Here is a 20924-nt window from a genome sequence, read left to right as displayed (position 1 = left end):
TATCTTCCAGAAACACAACATTTGGTCTGCGTCAGCCCTTAGAGCACCAAGGTATACAGCCCTTGAGCACGACGTTACGACCCTTGAGCACAACCATACGACCCTTGAGCACGACGATACGACTCGAGCACGACGGGACGACCCTATAAGGACGATGGTACGGCCCTTGGGCACGATGTTACGACCCTAGAGCACTACGGTATAACCCTTGAGCACGACGGTACGGGCCTTGAGCGCGACGGTACGATCCTTGAGCACGACGTTACGACCCTAGAGCACGTTGGTGTGACCTTTGAGCACGACGGTACGACCTTTTAAGGACGACGGTACGACCCTAGAGCACGACGGTATGACTCTTGGGCACGACGTTACGACCCTAGAGCACGACGGTACGACCCTAGAGCACAACGGTACGACCCTTGAGCACGACGGAACGACCCTTGAGCATGACGGTACGACCCTAGAGCACGACGGTACGACCCTAGGAGCACGACGGTACGACCCTTGTGTATGTCATCTAACCTTTGACTTGACCGTCACGGGCCAGGTCATCATAGCTCAAAGGTCGTACCGTCGTGCTGAAGGGGTCGTCCTTCCAAGCACAAAGGTCGTTCCATCGTGCTCGTGGGGGGGGGGGTTGCTTATCCGTCACTTCCTGGTCCAGTCACAAATGTTCAAGTAAATCAAACGCTGAAGAGAGAGAGAGAGAAAAAAAAAGAATTAGAAAGCAAAGGAAAAACAAAGGAAGTAAATGAAAGGGAAGTTGAATGAGGAAATAGATAAGTAAAGACAGTCATTATGAAGAATACACACACACACACACACACACACACACACACACACACACACACACACCGATAAATGATGTAAACCTGTAATTTGCAAATTAACTAAGTTTTTAACAGTGACGCCAGCGATACCCGGCGACCCTGCACGCTTGCCGCCCACACTCCATGATCACAGACGAAAACTACTCTTATGCCGCAATACTGTGGAGGTCATTATAGCGTGTGGCTTCTCAAGGTGTTTGGAAACACATTATCTGGGGAATATTACCCTTGTTAAGTTGGGAGATAAGAGTTATTATAGCATGCGCCTTTCCTTTATCAGACAAACACTGGAAGCATAAACACCCGTGTGTTTGTAAATCATAGAGCTTAATTCTGCATATGGTCAGCTTGTTTTCCCCGACCGCTTCCCGAGGCAAAGCAACGCTTACGTGTGCACATAATAGATATCATAATAACTTGGTTCCCATGCTTTTCCTGGCCAGTCCGCGAGGCAAAATAATCCTTATGGACTTGGTTTAACCGTCAGTCCTGCAAAACGAAAGCCTGGGTCGCCCATCATCAACGATTGTATACTGACCATTTTGGACGGGCGCAGTAAGTGTCAGAGTCTCTTGTTCTCCCGGGGTCGGTTGCCAAGGTAACCAGCGGCGACCAGCTGTGTTGCAACCGCCGTTCATTCATTCACTTTTGTCGCAAAAAGTTGCGAATTTATTGTGCGCTGTTGCTCATCCTGTGGGGGGGCGGCGGCGCAAAAGAGGAGGCCGATCGTGCGCGCGAAGCGCCCGGGAACTGTGCCACGGTGATGGAATGATGTCACAAGTTCCATTACCAGGCCACAAACGACGGGTATGTATGGCAAGTTACATAATTGGGACCATTGTGATATTGCAGGTTTGCATAACTGGGCCGCAATGATGATATTACGCGTTGCATCATCGGACCATGAGGACGACATTATTCATTTGGAAAAGGCTGAAATTATGTTACGAGTCGCATCACTGGGTCATTGTGATGGAATGGGTTTGGAAAAGGTTACTTGTAGACTGAGGTCAGGTCAGCCTCGGTCAGGTCAGGTTTGGTTACGTATCGGCATCCATGTAGATGACAGGCGAAGTGAGGAAACGTCACAGTATTGTGCTTTGTTGGGGTCTGTCAACTGCCTTGAGTACGGCGGTTGCGTACGACCCCCTGCGGCACGACATAACGACCCCCATCAAAACACGGCAGTACGACTTGTTGAACGCGACCGAACATGGCAGAAGACAAATTATGCACGTCGGTACGACCCCTTGAGCCCGATACGTTTGACGTCATATGACATCATTTCAGTTTGTGTCACAGCACGATACTTGATGTTCGTGATATGATGAATAAAATGCAATACATTGACTCGAAGACATCAACGTAATTGCCAGTTAACGGACGAGTAACAATACGAATGCAAGTAGGATGAAGTTGAAATGAATATTATACACATAAAGCAATTATAAGAAAGCTTGGACTCGTTTTTCCGGTATACTTGATGTATGATTGAACCAACAGACTTCGTCTGCAGCTAACACTAGAAAAACACACGGTAAATATGATAGCTCCCCCTGTCATTGGCCATCGTTTTCTATTCCTTTGTCTATTCATCTATCTATCTTTCGTTCTTTGTCTGTCTATTCTTTTCTGTATTTCATTATTATTATCAAGTAACCCCAGGATTCTTTCTTAGTGATCCAGGGACTCCTGCAGCTCCAGAGCTGCGCTGCGCTCAGTGGCAGGGACAGGGTGGACTCCTTTGAAGCGAGGAATTCTTTGACGAGACTGAGCTCTTTTGTTTCATCAACTTGATGAGGATACAGCCACGATAAAGGTGACTCACCACTCGCTGTGTAACCTTAAGCAGGTGCAGTCATGTAACCTGTGTTTGTGTGTGTGTGTGTGTGTGTGTGTGTGTGTAATTACTTTTTTGATAACCTTTTTTGTGGTGTGCGAGGAGGGAGCTCTACGCTCGTGGTGCCCCGTTTCTTGCGTGTTCTCTGCTGGCACATTACTTTTTAAATTTCTGTATCCTGTCCACATTCACAACGTTGTCACTCACTTCGTTCCCTTCATCCACCACTCTGACAGTGTGAGAAATTTACTCCTGTTCATCTTTTCTAACAAGTTTCTTGCTTTATTTCAAGTCATGGCCTCTGGTTGTTTCCTACTGAACATCTTCTGGAGAACTTTTCTCTGTTGACGTCAACCGACTGGTTTAAACACTTGAAAGTTTTAATCAGGTCACCCTTTTCTCTCCTCCATGATGGAGAAATTCAAGGCCTCTCCATCTTTTCCTCGTACTTCAACTCTTAATTCTGGTACCACCTTTGTTGTCCTCCCGTTGACTTTCTCTCGCTGTTCTGTGTACCTCTTTCAATGCGATAACCAAACTTGAGTTGTTTTTACTTTTTATTATGGCCTTAAAATAGAATGTGATCGGCACACTGAATATTCCCTTGTCCATGTATTCGAATGCAGTTCTGATATAGTCTAGCGGACAGTTGAACTCGCTCCACCTAAGGTGAGAGACTCTCTGGCGGCAGGTTCGGGGCGCATGTGGAATCACGAGTATTTCTCACACACACACACAGATTTCGACAGCTCATTTGATGCTCGATACTATTCGCACCGACGACTTCTGTCGAAGTGCCCGATCCTCATTGCTCTCGCGTGGGAAGCACAACCTCTGTACGTTGCCCAGATGACTTACCCTGCACCTGCAGGAAGGAGGGGGCCAGCAAACTCGCAAGTCGCCAAGAAATACAACACTCCCCTCACACGAGAGACAGATGTTAGATCTACGAGGATACTACGCCGTGAACAAGACGCACAAGACGCCAGTACATCGCTGAAGCACTTGATTATCGAGGAACAAGAATCTATAATCAATCAGAACACGGGACTAGACAGGACACTACAACTACATGCTCTAACACCACGCTACAGCCAATGAGCACGCGGCGGCGCTACATCCACGTCCACCTACAGGTGTTACCTAGTCTCGCCCGGGCACTCGCGATCCTCCCTACCTGCCCCGCTGGCCTCTCTACACGCTCCTGAAGTTGACTCGACTCGAAGCGTCGCGACAACTCTCGATGATGGAGGCATCTTGCACCACCTCCTCAGCCTTGTAAATAGAGATGTTAGACTACTTGATAGTGGCATAAGTAATCTGATTAAAAACATTTATCTGGTCATTTTAACAGTAATAATATATATATATATATATATATATATATATATATATATATATATATATATATATATATATATATATATTTATTAATTATACTTTGTCGCTGTCTCCCGCGTTAGCGAGGTAGCACAAGGAAACGAAAGAATGGCCCAACCCACCCACATACACACGTTTACACACAGACGTCCACACACGGACATATACATACCTATACATTTCAACGAATACATACATATACATATATGCACATGTACATATTCATACTTGCTGCCTTCATCCATTCTCGTCGCCACCCCGCCACACATGAAACAGCTACCCCCCCCCCACCCCCCAACCCCACCCAACTCGCGCGCGCGCGCGCGCGGGGTAGCGCTAAAAAGACAACAAAGGCCACATTCATTCACACTCAGTCTCTAGCTGTCGTGTATAATGCACCGAAAACACAGCTCCCTTTCCACATCCAGGCCCCACAAAACATTCCATGGTTAACCCCAGACGCTATACATTCCCTGGTTCAATCCATTGACAGCACATCGACCCCGGTATACCACATCGTTCCAGTTAACTCTATTCCTTGCACGCCTTTCACCCTCCTATATGTTCAGGCTCCGATCGCTCAAAATCTTTTTCACTCCATCCTTCCACCTCAAGCCAGACCGCTCTCGTTAGCAAAAACTAAAGTAATACCGATAGAAGATGGAAAGTGAACCAGCATTGCGACTTACGGCAAGGGAGTCAAGTTTGGAAGGTAGTCTGTGAGAGCGTGTAAGTCGGACCTGCATATATATATATATATATATATATATATATATATATATATATATATATATATATATATAGGCATGTGTACGTGTAGGAAGAGAGGAGAGTGATTGGTTCTCAGTGAATGTAGGTGTGCGGCAGGGGTGTGTGATGTCTCCATGGTTGTTTAATTTGTTTATGGATGGGGTTGTTAGGGAGGTAAATGCAAGAGTTTTGGAAAGAGGGGCAAGCATGAAGTCTGTTGGGGATGAGAGAGCTTGGGAAGTGAGTCAGTTGTTGTTCATTGATGATACAGCGCTGGTGGCTGATTCATGTGAGAAACTGCAGAAGCTGGTGACTGAGTTTGGTAAAGTGTGTGAAAGAAATTTAAGAGTAAATGTGAATAAAAGCAAGGTTATTAGGTACAGTAGGGTTGAGGGTCAAGTCAATTGGGAGGTAAGTTTGAATGGAGAAAAACTGGAGGAAGTAAAGTGTTTTAGATATCTGGGAGTGGATCTGGCAGCGGATGGAACCATGGAAGCGGAAGTAGATCATAGGGTGGGGGAGGGGGCGAAAATCCTTGGAGCCTTGAAGAATGTGTGGAAGTCGAGAACATTATCTCGGAAAGCAAAAATGGGTATGTTTGAAGGAATAGTGGTTCCAACAATGTTGTATGGTTGCGAGGCGTGGGCTATGGATAGAGTTTTGCGCAGGAGGATGGATGTGTTGGAAATGAGATGTTTGAGGACAATGTGTGGTGTGAGGTGGTTTGATCGAGTAAGCAACGTAAGGGTAAGAGAGATGTGTGGAAATAAAAAGAGCGTGGTTGAGAGAGCAGAAGAGGGTGTTTTGAAATGGTTTGGGCACATGGAGAGAATGAGTGAGGAAAGATTGACCAAGAGGCTATATGTGTCGGAGGTGGAGGGAACGAAGAGAAGTGGGAGACCAAATTGGAGGTGGTAAGATGGAGTGAAAAAGATTTTGTGTGATCGGGGCCTGAACATGCAGGAGGGTGAAAGGAGGGCAAGGAATAGAGTGAATTGGATCGATGTGGTATACCGGGGTTGACGTGCTGTCAGTGGATTGAATCAGGGCATGTGAAGCGTCTGGGGTGAACCATGGAAAGCTGTGTAGGTATGTATATTTGCGTGTGTGGACGTATGTATATACATGTGTATGGGGGTGGGTAGGGCCATTTCTTTCGTCTGTTTCCTTGCGCTACCTCGCAAACGCGGGAGACAGCGACAAAGCAAAAAAAAAAAAAAAAAAAAAAAAAAGCAAAAAAAAAGATATATATATATATATATATATATATATATATATATATATATATATATATATATATATATATATACAGTATGAACATACTTATATTGTGGACTTAATAGATACTTAGAAATGAATGAGACAGATAGTAGATGTATGGTGGCGTTAAGGTTTGTGTGAGGGATTAGGTTTGTAACGTATTCCCTGGTGTGTTTGTGGTGTCAACATTAGGTCACCCGAGACGTGTGAGTGTTGGCAGACGTGGGGCCTCCTGATGATGATGGTCTTGCCCGCATATCTTCGTGTTGATGTGACAGAATTTTCTCTCTCTCTCTCTCTCCCTCATCATTAACCCATTAACCCAGTTCCTAATTATCGTGGAGTGGTTTATCACGTACATACAGCCTCTGGAATCGCACACACACACACACACACACACACACACACACACACACACACACACGTCTTGTGTGTTGAGGAATTCCAAGGAAATGCCTCACTGGGAGCATGTCAGCCTCGGTGTACTATAGGTATCCACACAATACATACATATACAACTGACTCGTCCTGTCGTAGGTTAAGGTTCTACCAGGAGGAACGCACAGGACGAATTACGACATAGTTACGTGAAGCAACTTTGCTGCTTATAAATGGCAGTCCTTTCTGGCCACTGGGTTCAGTGAACACAATAATGACTCTAATGATGATGATAATGATAATTAGTGATAATAATTCAGATAATCTAAAGGAGAAAAAAAAAATTCTTTCGACTTAACCACTTAACCCCCTGTTGTAAACCAGAGGACCCCCAGTGGCAAAGACCTGGCGGTGTGAGGACTTAACCACTTAACCCCCTGTTGTAAACCAGAGGACCCCCAGTGGCAAAGACCTGGCGGTGTGAGGACTTAACCACTTAACCCCCTGTAGTAAACCAGAGGACCCCCAGTGGCAAAGACCTGGTGGCGTGAGGCATGGTTGGGGCTCCTGCAGGGGCACCTGGTTTCTAGAGCGACCTGACGGAGGCTCCTGACCCTGCAAGAAGAAGACCTCCTCCTCCCCACCACCATGGGTTGACTCCGGGTTTCGTTGTGTCACCTGGTGAACTCGCTCCTCTCATCAAGGTCCCACTGGACGACTCAGGTGCACCTGAAGCGTTGGCAGTGTCCTTGATGGCTGTAACTACTCAATATTTGCATAATTGGTGCGCCACACACACACACACACACACACACACTCTCTCTCACGAGGACAGGGGACTGAGGATTACCTTTCATTACAATATCCGGGTGGTTTTGTGTGTGTGTGTGTGTGTGTGTGTGTGTGTGTGTGTGTGTGTGTTTGAGGGGCCCGGGGGCGGAGGGGGGAAGGGAGGAGGTCATATGACTCGTGAATATGTAACTGCGTCGAGTTTGATTCGTGTACATGTAACTACGCCGTCGTGGCACACCTCGGGGTCATAATTTTTCCCCCACCACCACCACCTCAGGTATACTCCAGGGGGGGAGAGAACCGCTACCTTCATCAAGAGTAATTATTGGACGTAATAAGAATGAAAGACACCCAGACCATCATGCTGTTATTTATTGAAGCGCCCTCCTCTCTCTCTCTCTCTCTCTCTCTCTCTCTCTCTCTCTCTCTCTCTCTCTCTCTCTCTCTCTCTCTCTCTCAGGCAGGGCGATCATTGGGGTAGGGTGGTTCATTCTTGAATGTAGACTATGGAATGACGGAGGGGAGGGGAGGGGGGGGGGAATCTTGAAGCTTGCTGAACGTAGTGTACATTTCACAGGGCGATGTGTCGCGTACGTGCGTCAGAAGGAGGGTAATCCTCGCGACGTCTGTCCTTAGCTTCAGACCTGCTTCGAGCTGCTGTCAAACCTGCCGGACCATCGCTGGTAGAGGGTCGCGGGAGGGGAGTGTGTACTTGTGTGTGTGTGTGTGTGTGTGTGTCTGCCAAGCATAAACACACATCGAATTCCAACGGCTTGAAAAGGCTCATGTGTGTGGTTTTCGCACCCGTCCAGACAACAAGTCTTGGAGGCACCGTCTACCTGTCGGATTTTTAATGAAATTTCCCTCGTTCCTCGCGGTGGTGTTTCCGGTCGCCCTCTCCTCATCGGATCCAATGCGTCGAAATCCAGGCTTGACTAGGCGAACGGAGTGTCTCAGTCTGTGTTGTGGTAGGTAATGGTGGTGAAGGAGGGAAGGAAGGAAGGGGGTGTGTTCATGACGACGTGGGTTCCAGGGACTGAAAGCGTAGTAGGCAAGGGGGCTGGTCACTGACATTTGCCATGCTTTTCTTGAAATAAAAGATATTACAGATGGACAGACATGGTGGATTACATAGCTTCTCTTTCTTCTAAAGGTTCTCGATCATAAAACCTGCGAGTTGGGGGTTTAGCTTAAGGGCTGGTTGTGTTTGTGGGATGGGCGTTCTGTTTGGCTAACATACGCAGGTCCAGATGAAGGAAGTCGGTAAGCACGACCTTTGAGCTCGACGGTACGACCTTTGAGCACGACAGTACGACATTTGAGCACGGTTCTACAACCCTAGAACACTACGGTACAACCCTTACAACACACTGGAAAGACTTTAGAACACGACGGCACGGGCTAAGCACATGGGCATGGCCCTCAAGTATGATGGCCTGGTACTTCAAGGGTCAGGTCGAGAGCCAGGTCATCATATCCAAGGGTCGAGCGACCGTACTCAACGGGTTACACCTAGGTATGGATACTTTTTTTTTTCTTTCAAGTCTTCAGCCATGGACAAGTGTCCACATGATGGCCGGGCCTTTTGAAATATAGAGAGGATTGTGATAGGGGAAAAAAAGATGCGACAAGGGAAGTGAAAAACCTGTCTTTTGAAATGTGCCAGGTCATAGTTATTGGGATAGACATGAGGGGGTATAGAATTCCAAAGCTTAGAGGTGTAGGGAAAGAAACAGTTATCAAATCGGCCCACCATTGAGTTGCCGACGGCCACACAGTAATCATGTGACGCAGCAGTTTGCCGAGTATTGCGTGGTCTAGCTAGTGGTGGGGGCTTACAAGCAGCCAGCTCTCGGGAGCAAAAACCAAAGTAATACCCACAGAAGATGGAAATTGAACCAACATTGGGGCGTAGGGCAAGCTGGTACCGTAAAACCTTTAGTAATCTCTTCATTCGTGTGTCTTGTGAAATTAGTGTGGGTTCGGCAGATGGTTTGCGACATTCGTATCCTGGGGTAGCCTTGAGGCAGCGGGTCGTCTGGATGGCTAGGAGAGTTAGGAGACAGCGGGTCGTATGTGCTGGCTGGGGGAGGTAAGAGGCAGCGGGTCGTATGTGCTGGCTGGGGGAGGTAGGAGGCAGCGGGTCATATGTGCTGGCTGGGGGAGGTAGGAGGCAGCGGGTCGTATGTGCTGGCTGAGGTAGGTAGGAGGCAGCGGGTCGTATGTGCTGGCTGGGGGAGGTAGGAGGCGGATCGTGCTGTGGGTGGCAGCGTTACCAGGGCAACGCACTGGACGTTGGTCGTGTGTGCCTCGTCGTGTCTCGAAGTTTCCTGGCAACACTGATGTCGCCCTCACTCTCCACTAAGATTTTGGTCACGTTGGCAACCGTCGGTAGCCTTTAAGCCCACACTGGGCCCCTGGGAGTCAGATGGACAGACCAGCGGACGGAGGGAGAGACGACGTTTACTATACACCAGACGGACAGATTTACGGACGGACGGACTGACGGACGGACGTCTAAGAACGGCTACTGCTGCATGGACGAGTAGTGACACACACGAGGGTACAGTTAAGAGTAGACATTTATGTTGCTCTGACTCTACCAACAACAGCTGGATATAGAGGAAATTCCATTAACCTCCCCTTTCCCCCCAACACACGCACCAGTGTGAAAGTCTTCTCCTATGCGAATGACCTCACATTCACCTCACAAAGCCACATCAGACATGCAGCACCACATCACGCAAGCAGAGCACTGGCTCACTGAAAGCAGAGCGTCTGCATCAACACAGAAGTCCCCCGTCACCCACTTAACCCAGTAAGAGACACGATTGCAATCTACATCACCCTGTTCCCCAGATTGGTCAACCACATCCACCCAACAACACTCCATCCATACGAGGCATCACGCACGTCATCCAGATGACATTCGCTCCCCACACCGCAAACATAAACACATCCGCCGCAAACAGACTATAAACACTCGTCAGAACACTTGCCGACACTAACGTCGAACAAGAAAGAAAATTTCTCGGTAACTTCCCAAGGCAGTTTATTCGCTCCACCCTAAACTCTTGCCTGGTCATCCTCTCAAAAGCAAATATGACAAGACTACAGATCGCATGAAACAGCATCGAATAATCGTTAGTTGCATATCAACCACAAACATGCACCACCTGCACAGCGGAACAAATAGATAATGCTATCTCGAACACGATCAGCATTCATTATATCCTTTACACCCAAACCAATCCCCCATTAGAAATAATGATTGTGATGATATAAACGCCTGCCTCACACTCGGGCAATGTGCACTCGCAGATCCCCTTTCCACAACACTCAAATACTTGACAAATTAGATTCACGCTGTAGTGAATAGGCAAGCAATAAGCATCCGCTCTAACCCAATCCTAAATCCTTGATTCCTCATTGGGGACTGAAACTAAATTACCCAGACACGTACGAGTTACACTTTTCCTTTTGTACGTACACCTGTTGCCTCTCCAACTGTGCAAACATCAATTCAACATTCCAGATCGCCCGATATGTTCGAGATGGAACGTCCACACACTGAACACCTCGAGTGTTCTGCACACGCCCCACAGACACAGCATCACCACACTGCTCGAGCTGGGGTCCCGCCTGTCAGAAATGGCCAGATGCCTGAGCACTGGCGGAGCCCCATTGAATTACAGAGGGAGATAAGGAAGGTCCTGCGAACTTAAGGGAATATATATATATATATATATATATATATATATATATATATATATATATATATATATATATATATATATATATATATTCAATTACCCTAAGACCGATTTCTATGAAATAGTCCTGGTGGTATTACCCAGGTCCTCTTTGTAAAGTCTCCTGCAGCTCAAGCCTGCGCCACTTCCAGTTGCAGGGAAATGTAGACTCTGTTGCTGTAAGAAATTTTTTGACGAGAATGTACTCCCAGTGACACAGCCTTCCGTAAAGCGATTCTTGGTTTTGAATCTTGGGCGCAATAGTTGGCCCACGCCTAGCCCAGGTGTTCATCCTCCTATCAGAGATGGTTGATGAATAGATGCCTGGTTAGGCTTAGTGTGTGTGTGTAGACACATAGTATTAAAGATATGGCACATATACATGTATATAGGGTTAAGAAACGGGGCAACACGAGTGTCAAGCTCTCTGCCAGTGAAACACAAGTAATAACCACACAAATAGTAACGACACACACACACACACACACACACACACACACACACACACACACACACACACACATAGCGCCTCCACTGCACACGGTCAAGGTTGATCGATTCCTGTGGCACCTTTTTATGAAATACGTTTAGCTTTGAGAAGTTCACTGTTTCTATTCAGTAGCCGCCATAACACGAGCAGAATCATGCCCCCAACCATACCCAAACCAGACGAAAGAAAAACAGTAGGAGAAAAAGACTAATTGAAGTCAAATAAGAGTTAACTCCCTTGGGTGTATGTAGACCTGATTCATGAAGGTGGAATTGTTATAGGAAGAAAGATGAAAGAAGGAAGAGAACTTTCATAGCTTAGCTCTTCCATGATGGAAGAAGGTACCGTAATGCTCACTCCTCATGTGGCTGGTTTCCACCCACAATCCTTCCTTTCCATACCTAACTCAACCCCCTCCCTCCCTGACCTTTGGTGCTGCTGGGCCACTCACCATGGGCCTTATATCATCGCTACAATCAATGCCTCAGAGTACACTCTCCACCTCTCACAAACCTTATCCTCGGTCACCGTCAATATCTCAGGACTGTGTAGTACACCCTCACCTCTCTCACACACCTACACACACACGCACACACCTGCTTCCCTTCTTTCATGATATCTTGTTCTTTTTCCTTCGATGTTCATACGTTGATGTATGTCATATTCTCATTTGCTTTCACTCTATTCATATCTAACAATCTCTTCTACTGTTTCTGTTCCTCTTTTTCTTTATATTCTACACTGTTTGCCCTTCTCTCACCAGGTTTATTTGAAAGATTCACCTTATCCCAAACTCTGTTTTTTTTTTTTTTTTTCTAGAAGCGCTTCTATAAAATCTTCATTCCACCTTGTTGTACCTCAGTTTTCCAAATTTTACCTCTACCTGTCGTACCCCACACGGCTGTGGCAGCCTCTTTTAACTCTACAAACGTCCTCGCACTACCTGAACATGTACTGTATACCAACATCTCTCATCTTCTTCTTAAAAAAGATAAAGTTTTACACTTTCATTTCTCAACCATTCAACTTTTATCCTTTTTTTATTCACATTCATAATCCTAGATCATCTACATTGAAAGGCTTACATATACATTATCTCTATAACATCAGACATCCCCCCCCCTTCCTAACCTTCCTTCAGATCACACATCATACACATTGCTCATCATATTCCCTCGTACTAGGAGCTCATTTGCTGTACACTTGCCAACCTTATCTTTTATTTACCTATCTCATGTGCATGTATGGGGATCCTTGTGTTGAATGTACTGGCAACACCTGTCATCATTCTCCCCTGGAACACCAAACCTACGTATGTTCCCCTCCTGGAACTCCATACCTACCTATGTTTCCCTCCTGGAACCCCAGACCTACCCATGTTCATAAGTGAAACAAATACGGTAAACAGTATACTTACCTACATACAGTTAAGCCAATTGAATGTCATGTCTCACAGATGACATAGCCTATTGAAAAGCTAAGGATACGATACTCGCCCTTTACATGGCCTTCCAGACTCATTTGGGACACTGCTCAGTTCTGGTCACCAGACCTGATCCATGATGAAGAGAAACTTGAACGAATTCAGAGAAGAGCAAACAAACTAATCCCTTCACTATGAAATAAATCTTATGAGGAGACTCAAAGATCTAAGATTATTCTTCCCTCCTTCAAAAAATAGAAGAAAAAGACTGGGGGAGGGGGGAATGGGGAGTTACATTACTTAACAATGTTATTCCACAGTTCTTCGACAGAACACAACAAGGATTTTCTTTTTTGTCGAAATTTCTGCTCAGTGTAAGTCCGAGTTCAGTTGTCAGTGGCTTGCTGGTCAGTCGTTCCCCCTGCTTTCCGTAGGAGCGAGCACACGAGACCCTGGAGGCAACTGCAGTTTCTGGGTCTCCCATTTTGCTCGCATTTGCTGTTGCGTGAAGTCGACAGCACTACGTTGACTCTGTGAGGTCCTCTCCAAACACACATCAGCCAAGGTGGGAAGCACATTCGTAGTCTCGCAGCAGCTGCCCGCCGCTCCTCCAACCATACAATGTTACATTGTCGGCCGATATCATCAGACTTGAGATTCTGGAGTTGTCTTTCCTCAGGACAGCTGGCAGAAGCAAGATTTCTTGAGAGGATGTTGTTGATCTCACTGCCTGACGTACCAGCCAACAGAACCCTTACAGCTCGTTGCATGTCGACCACACTGGTCCGCCACTCTCTACTGCAGATGAAGTGATATTCAGAGGAGATTGGGCGGTGGAGTGAGGAGCTGTACCAATACCCAAAGCAGATGGATCGAGGCGAGTGTCACTGGAGAAGTCTGGGACTGGAAGTATAATGTTCCCCGAGTGGAGGCCCCTCACAGGCTGTAGGCGGGAATCCTTCCTTATTCCAAAATTGGTTTGGTCCAGCATGTCTTTGGCCGTGCTTTCTACAATGGGTTTATCCCGGCTCGCTTGCTTGTGGGCCTTTCAGGCATGAGTTCGCTCGAGGCTGCAGTGAAAGACACGAAAGTTGGAATGCCAGCCTGGAAAACAGTGCGAAGACCAAAGCCAAACTAACAGAGGGGGTTACTTGTTTCCACCGAGCTTCATCCAAAGGGACGTTCAAGGTCTCCAAAAGTCGTCTTCATGTTTCGTCACGCTTCGTGAGTCTGCTTCGAGTGGAAGAAGGTGAAGGCTTGATGAAGCTGGTTAACGTTGTTAAAAGTTGGACATATGGTTAAGGAGGGAGAGGGCGTCGTGAGCTTGTGTTGTTGATTCTATCTTCAGTCCTCTCAAGTCTTCATCCTTTTCATCCAAGATGATATCGATGGTCCTGGAATTCAAAGGACCACCAAGCAGAGCGTTGTTTTCCAGGTTGATCATTAAAAACTTCAAGTAACACTGAGGGTAAACTGTATGCAGTCTTTAGGATGTATGTGACAGTCGGCAGTCTCGCATCAGGAAGAAATCTGCAACAGACAAAGTATTCTGCAGCAGACAGCCTTCTGCGGTGCCATCTGCCAATGCACTGTCAGTTAGCTCAGCAGACAGGCTGCCCATTCTTGCATTAGAGACCAGACAGAATACAGGAGTGGCTGAACCTCCTCGACTGAGTGGATCTCGTGCTCGTCCCAGATGCTGACTCGGTGGTGCGATGTTGTAGCAGTTAGCACGGAAAGGAAACGTGGCTGAGAAAGTCCTGACGAACTTCTCCTTTACTGAACTGCTGGACAATTGCCTCACCTGAGCGTTCCTTCTCGGGGTGTAGACTACACTCCTGGATGTAAGTCACGAGGAAGTGCCAAGTATGGCGTGGGTGGGTCATGGGTGGCGAGCCTCTGTCTCCAACACTGTTGTCTGACTGGTCGGGAGTTAGCCGGGGGAGACCAGGGGGTTCTAGGGATAAAGGTCTTGGGGGATAAGGTCCCTGGATGTGGAGGGTCCTGGAGGCGGAGGGCCCGGGGGTTTGAGGACCCGAAAGCGGAGGGGTTTGTTGGGACGGAGAGCATGGGAAGCGCCGAGGAGTTGATTTTTTTTTGTGTGTCTAATTTTAACTGTTTACAGGTTAGGAAGTGTGTGGGTGTGTGTGTGTGTGTGTGTGTGGGTGGGTGGGTGTAAGTAAATATACAAGTGTTTAAATGTTTATGTACGTACATATTCTTGTTTCTTGGTGTGTGTGTGAGTGGAAATGCACGTACCTACCTACCTACCTCCCTACATTACCTACCTACCTACCTACTTACCTACCTACATTACCTACTTACTTACCTGTCTACCTGCTTAACTACCTTCCTACCATCTATCCACTTACCTTGCTACATACTTACCTACTTACCTATCTATCCTCTTAACTACCTACCTACATGTACCAACTACAAGCATATGCCGTGAAGGAAGGCCAGCGCGTTGCGCTCATCACGTTTCCTGCTTTTTTTCACGATGCCCTTGTTCTCTGCCACTATACACAGTTTTCACTCCTGGGTTCATAAGTCATAATACATGCAAGGTTTCTTTTGTGGGTTTGTGTGTATATGCCAGGCAGGCGGTTTTGTTCCAGTTGTCAAGGTATTGAATAGAAGTCTTTTTCATCTTCTTCGCAGGGCTTTCATATATTTTCGCTTGATATGTCTTTAATACAGTACGTCCCGCCGGGTTTATTGGAGAATTAACTCCTTTGTATCTTCCATGTTGCGACGTCTTTAGTTCAGTCATTGTTGTCAGTGCATCAGTCAGCCAGGCGCAGGTTATCGTGTATGTCTTTACGTCGTATTGTTCGGGTACATGTAACCTCTTATGGCAGTTCACACAAGTTGGCAGTCCCTCCATCGTACTGCTGAAGGATCCTCCTCCCACGCGACAACCTCACCTCTCACAACTCCTTGTAGAGACGTGTCCCTCACTCTTTCTCTCATCGAGCGCTAATTCCAGCGTGAAGAGAAGCTGTAGCCTCGCTCTTCCAGTCAGGGGTTGCCTGAGGCGACCGGTGCTCTGTGTATTGTATCCGCTGTATCACAGAGCATATGTATCACCCGTACCATACGGTCACTTGCTGATGCGGTTGAGAATAAGGACATTTGGTGGTTCCTCTTCGCCTCATCAACTGGGACGTCGCGTCCCAAACATGGAGAGGGTGCATTCCGGCAGAGGGTTTGAGGATACTAAGTCTCCATGTCCACATAGACAGATGTGGCGTGGCTACTGCTTTAATGGAGCACGAGACCAGATCCTACTCTCACCAACCTCCTGCACCCGAGAAGGTGCCCTGAGGCACTTCACCTGCGCCTTCCATCCACCACAGATGCCTCAGGAAAAAAGAACAGAATCCCCAGAGTCCTTAGACGACGCGTCGGTGCCTCTGTGGACAAGTCTCGAGTGTCAGATGGCTGCTCTCATGGCCGCCATCTTGACCAGCAATTAGGAGCAACTGCACAGATGGCACCCATCATTAACCTCTTTCAGCATGCTGAGGTTCTGAGCCAGACCCAAGATTCCTGATGAGATACCTGACGTGTGGACCAGCCACACGACGGGGCCCTGGGCGAAGAGGAGCTTCAGGAGGCATCGCGCACGGCGCCCCCGACAATGACGTACACAAACAGGTGAATCAGTTTTCTACAGCATGACACAGTGGGCAGGTTAGTAGGCAGATCTAACATCTGCTACACACACACACACACACACACACGCAATTTTTTTATGGAGAAGTTCTACAGGATAACTTCTGGTCGAGAATACAAAATCTTCCTTGTGTAATATATGTAGCCTTACAGCGTCGATTAGACGATAAACCTACGAATTCCAGCGTAATTTACCTGACATAATTTGCATCCAGGAGCCTCTGCCTCAGACCCCATAACCAGCGTACCGACGATGTGTTAGGTTGTCTCTGTTACGAGAACTTCAAGAGGCGGAGGCCGTCTTACATATGTTTACAATGGCTTTCCTCATGATCTCATTTGTAACCCTGCCTCCGCTGATAGCCTCTTATCAATTCTTCTCAGTTGTTATCGGTGGCGCTTATATTACCACCGTCTACAATACGTGTACTAGAATTCGTAAACTTGACACAGATCATCTCTCCCAGGTCAGAGAAACTCGTCTACAAAAGGAACCCTCGGCTCACGCCGCCCTCCACTTTGGGGTACACCATCACCACCACTCCTCACTCATCACCGCTTCACGCGCTCTCCTACATCTCAACCTACCTGTGGTCTTGGCGGCTGTCCAGATCTTGACCTGGGGCTCCAATAGCGTACATAGTCTTGTCAGCAAATCTCTCTTCCGGGATCTTTATCTGATCTTTATTTCCTATACTTTGAAGCACACACACACACACACACACACACACACACACACACACACGCACACAAACACACACACACACACACACACACACACACACTCCCTGAATCTCCTAGTATCCCCCACCATAGACGGCTCCATCTCCTGCAGCTACCAATGGCCTCCAATTCACGGAACAACTTGGTGAATGGTGTTAGGTACACCGCTAACATGGTGGCTGCTCTCGAAGACTGTAACGACTACTTTGTGCTGAGAACACACCGTGAAAGAACAAAGACTTACAAGAATACCCGTATCCCCGACGAACGAGCACAAGCACTTCCAGTATAAGGTCCGAATACCTGCAACTTCCAACCATCAAGACCATGTTGGTTATGCAAACTCCCTCCGTTTTCCCGAGAGCCTAATGCTATGGGAAATCCCGTGGGACGAGGGACCATGCGCGAACCGATCATTGGTATCGCTTTCTTCCTTCAAGGCAGAGAAGGACGCTCCAGCACCACAGTCCATGAGACTACGCTAAAGGTCGAATACAAATTACGACCCTGGCGCAACAGTTGCGGGTCTACCTGCACCAGCCGTCGATGGAGGTTTTGAATCGTTGGCGCGGTGATCAGACGGAATGCAATCCCATTCACGCGAACCGAGACGTGCGTTGCTCAAAAGCAAGAGCCACTGCACCGCACCAGGGGATGACGGTGTCACCAGTGAGGTTCTCCAACTTATTACTGAAAGTCAGGACCCGCTAATCCCCTTCGTCGGTCCTTCCCACAACGCCCTCCTCATGCCGGGACACGCAGCACTGCTATGTCTCGAACCACACTCATAACTCTGATCAGCTTCGACCTTTCTGTGTCACGTGCTGTTTTATTTTTCTTAAAGCCTTAGATCACATCATGGTAAATGTAACTCCCGCAAGCATCATCTCCACTGAGGCAAGTACTGACTTGGTGTGTTTTTACCTAATACAAGTCTATGGCCACGTTTGTACAGTTGCTGCTGCATGAGTTCCAGTTCACTTTTTTCTTTATATATATATATATATATATATATATATATATATATATATATATATATATATATATATATATATTATATCAAGAACTGTATTATGTGTTACGTCATCGGTGTATATTTTTTGGCAGAAGTGTAAAAGCACAGCCGCTGTCATGTTTAGGAGACGACTTACTTTGTAGCTTAAGCCTCATTGATTTTTGCTGTTATCTTTGTCTTCAACAAGAATACAGTGGCAGGTGTATCCGGACGCCTGATGGTACGGTGAGTCCTCTGGGTGCACCTGTTTTATTGTTGTCGCTGTGCGATGATGTCTCCTCAGAACGATTTCGTATCTGGTCCTTCATGTTTTTTCCCCTGTGTATTCGGAACTGGATAGTGATACTCACATTCAGGAAGGAGTACATATATCATATTGGGGTTATTTTCATATTTTTCTCCCATTTGAATGGGTCCAATCTCGGTTTTATTATTTCTTTTTCGAACGTACGAGCGTAGTATTTTCAGAATCCGGTCTCAATATATCAGTTGCTTTCTCTTGATACTGCCTGTCTCTGTTCTCTTGTGAGTTTCTGTTACTTTTGAGTCTGCATTCTCATTTTTGTTAACTTCCAAGCTCTTCAATTTCCCCTTCTTTGCTTATTGCTATTTTGATTTCTTCGTTTTCTTCAAGTCATCTACCGTTTTCTCTCTTTTGATAGCCACCGTTTCAAGCCATGTTTTCTTTTTCTAAACAGTCTTAAATCCTTTCACAGTATTTCTCTTATACCATTATGAAAAGTGGTTGTGCCACACGGTGAAGATATTTCTTCAGTTGTACCCGACCCATCCATCCTCCCACTTCCCTCCAGGACCCTGCGTTACCACAACACTGGTCTGGGTCCTGTCAGATATGGTCAGCATGTACGTACCTCCGACGTATCCTGCTTCTTTCCTTTGGGCTGCAGAAATAAAAAGACCTGTTCAGAGATAAAGACCCGGAAAATGCAAATGTAGTTTTTTTTTTTTTTTATTTTTGAAAAATAAATTTACCACCACGATCATCATGTTTGCAAGCGTCCGGCTCCCTGTATGGCCAAGCCTAGTGTTGACAACCGGTGAAACTTGGCAAAACTTGGAAATGAAGGTTTTTGTGGAACATATCATTAAGATTTAGTATACAAGACACGACTGATTTCGTGTATGCTCAGAATTGAGAACTATTCTCCAACTTGCAGGGTGGAATATTCTCAGCTCTTAATACAAGTTAGGAAAAAATGTATGATGCAGTATTTTAAAAAATCGTTGATTCTAAAGTATTTCATCCTCTTGGGTTTCGCATCGCAAATGGAATCTTGATTGATTCAAAATTCAGCTTGTTGATATATATATATATATATATATATATATATATATATATATATATATATATATATATATATATATATATATTATCTTTATTATTATACTTTGTCGCTGTCTCCCGCGTTAGCGAGGTAGCGCAACGAAACAGACGAAAGAATGGCCCTACCCACCCACATACACATTGCATATACATACACGTCCACACACGCACATGTGCATACCTATACATTTCAACGTATGCATACATATACATACACAGACATATACATATATGCAAATGTACATAATTCATACTTGCTGCCTTTATTCATTTCCGTCGCCACCCCGCCACACATGAAATGACAACCCCCTCCCCCCGCACGCGCGCGAGGTAGCGCAAGGAAAAGACAAGGCCACATTCGCTCACACTCGGTCTCTATCTGTCATGTATAATGCACCGAAACCACAATTCCCTTTCCACATCCAGACCCCACAAAACTTTCTATGGTATACACCAGACGCTTCACATGCCGTGGTTCAATCAATTGACAGCACGTCGACCCCGATATACCACTTCGTTCCACTTCACTCTATTCCTTGCACGCCTTTCACCCTCCTGCGTGTTCTGGCCCCGATCGCTCAAAATCTTTTTCACTCCATCCTTCCACCTCCAATTTGTTCTCCCACTTCTCCTCGATCCCTCTACCTCTGGCACATATATCCTCTGTCAGTCTTTCCTCACTCATTCTCCATGTGACCAAACCATTTCAATACACCCTCTTGTGCTCTCTCAACAACACTCTTTTCATTCCCACACATCTCTCTTACCCTTTCATCACCTACTCGATCAAACCACCTCACACCACATATTGTCCTCAAACATCTCTTTTCCAACACATCCACCCTCCTCCGCACGACCCTATTCATAGCCCACGCCTTGCAACCATATAACATAGTTGGAACCACCATTCCTTCAAACATACCCATTTTTGCTTTCCGAGGCAATGTTCTCGCCTTCCATACATTTTTCAACGCTCCTAGAGCTTTCGCCTCCTCCCCCACCCTGTGACTCACTTCCACTTCCATGGTTCCATCCGCTGCCAAATCCACTTCCAGATAACTAAAACACTTCACTTCCTGCATTTTTTCTCCATTCAAACTTACCTCCCAATTGACTTGTCCCTCAACCCTACTGTACCTAATCACCTTGCTCTTATTCACATTTACTGTCAGCTTTCTTCTATCACACACTTTACCAAACTCAGTCACCAACTTCTGCAGTTTCTCGCCCGAATCAGCCATCAGCGCTGTATCATCAGCGAACAACTG

General features: G+C 46.5%; 1 protein-coding gene across 2 annotated transcripts in view; it reads left to right on the top strand.

The window, feature by feature from the left end:
* The window catches only part of Neurl4 (neuralized E3 ubiquitin protein ligase 4), a 508598-nt gene that overhangs the window by 57246 nt on the left and 430428 nt on the right, over positions 1-20924 (top strand). The gene's annotated exons all lie outside the window — the stretch shown is intronic.

This window comes from Panulirus ornatus, chromosome 58 (assembly GCF_036320965.1).
Source record: "Panulirus ornatus isolate Po-2019 chromosome 58, ASM3632096v1, whole genome shotgun sequence".
Lineage (NCBI taxonomy): Eukaryota > Metazoa > Arthropoda > Malacostraca > Decapoda > Palinuridae > Panulirus > Panulirus ornatus.
The sequence above is the reverse complement of the archived record's forward strand: the minus strand, read 5'-3'. Positions and strand labels throughout refer to the sequence as shown.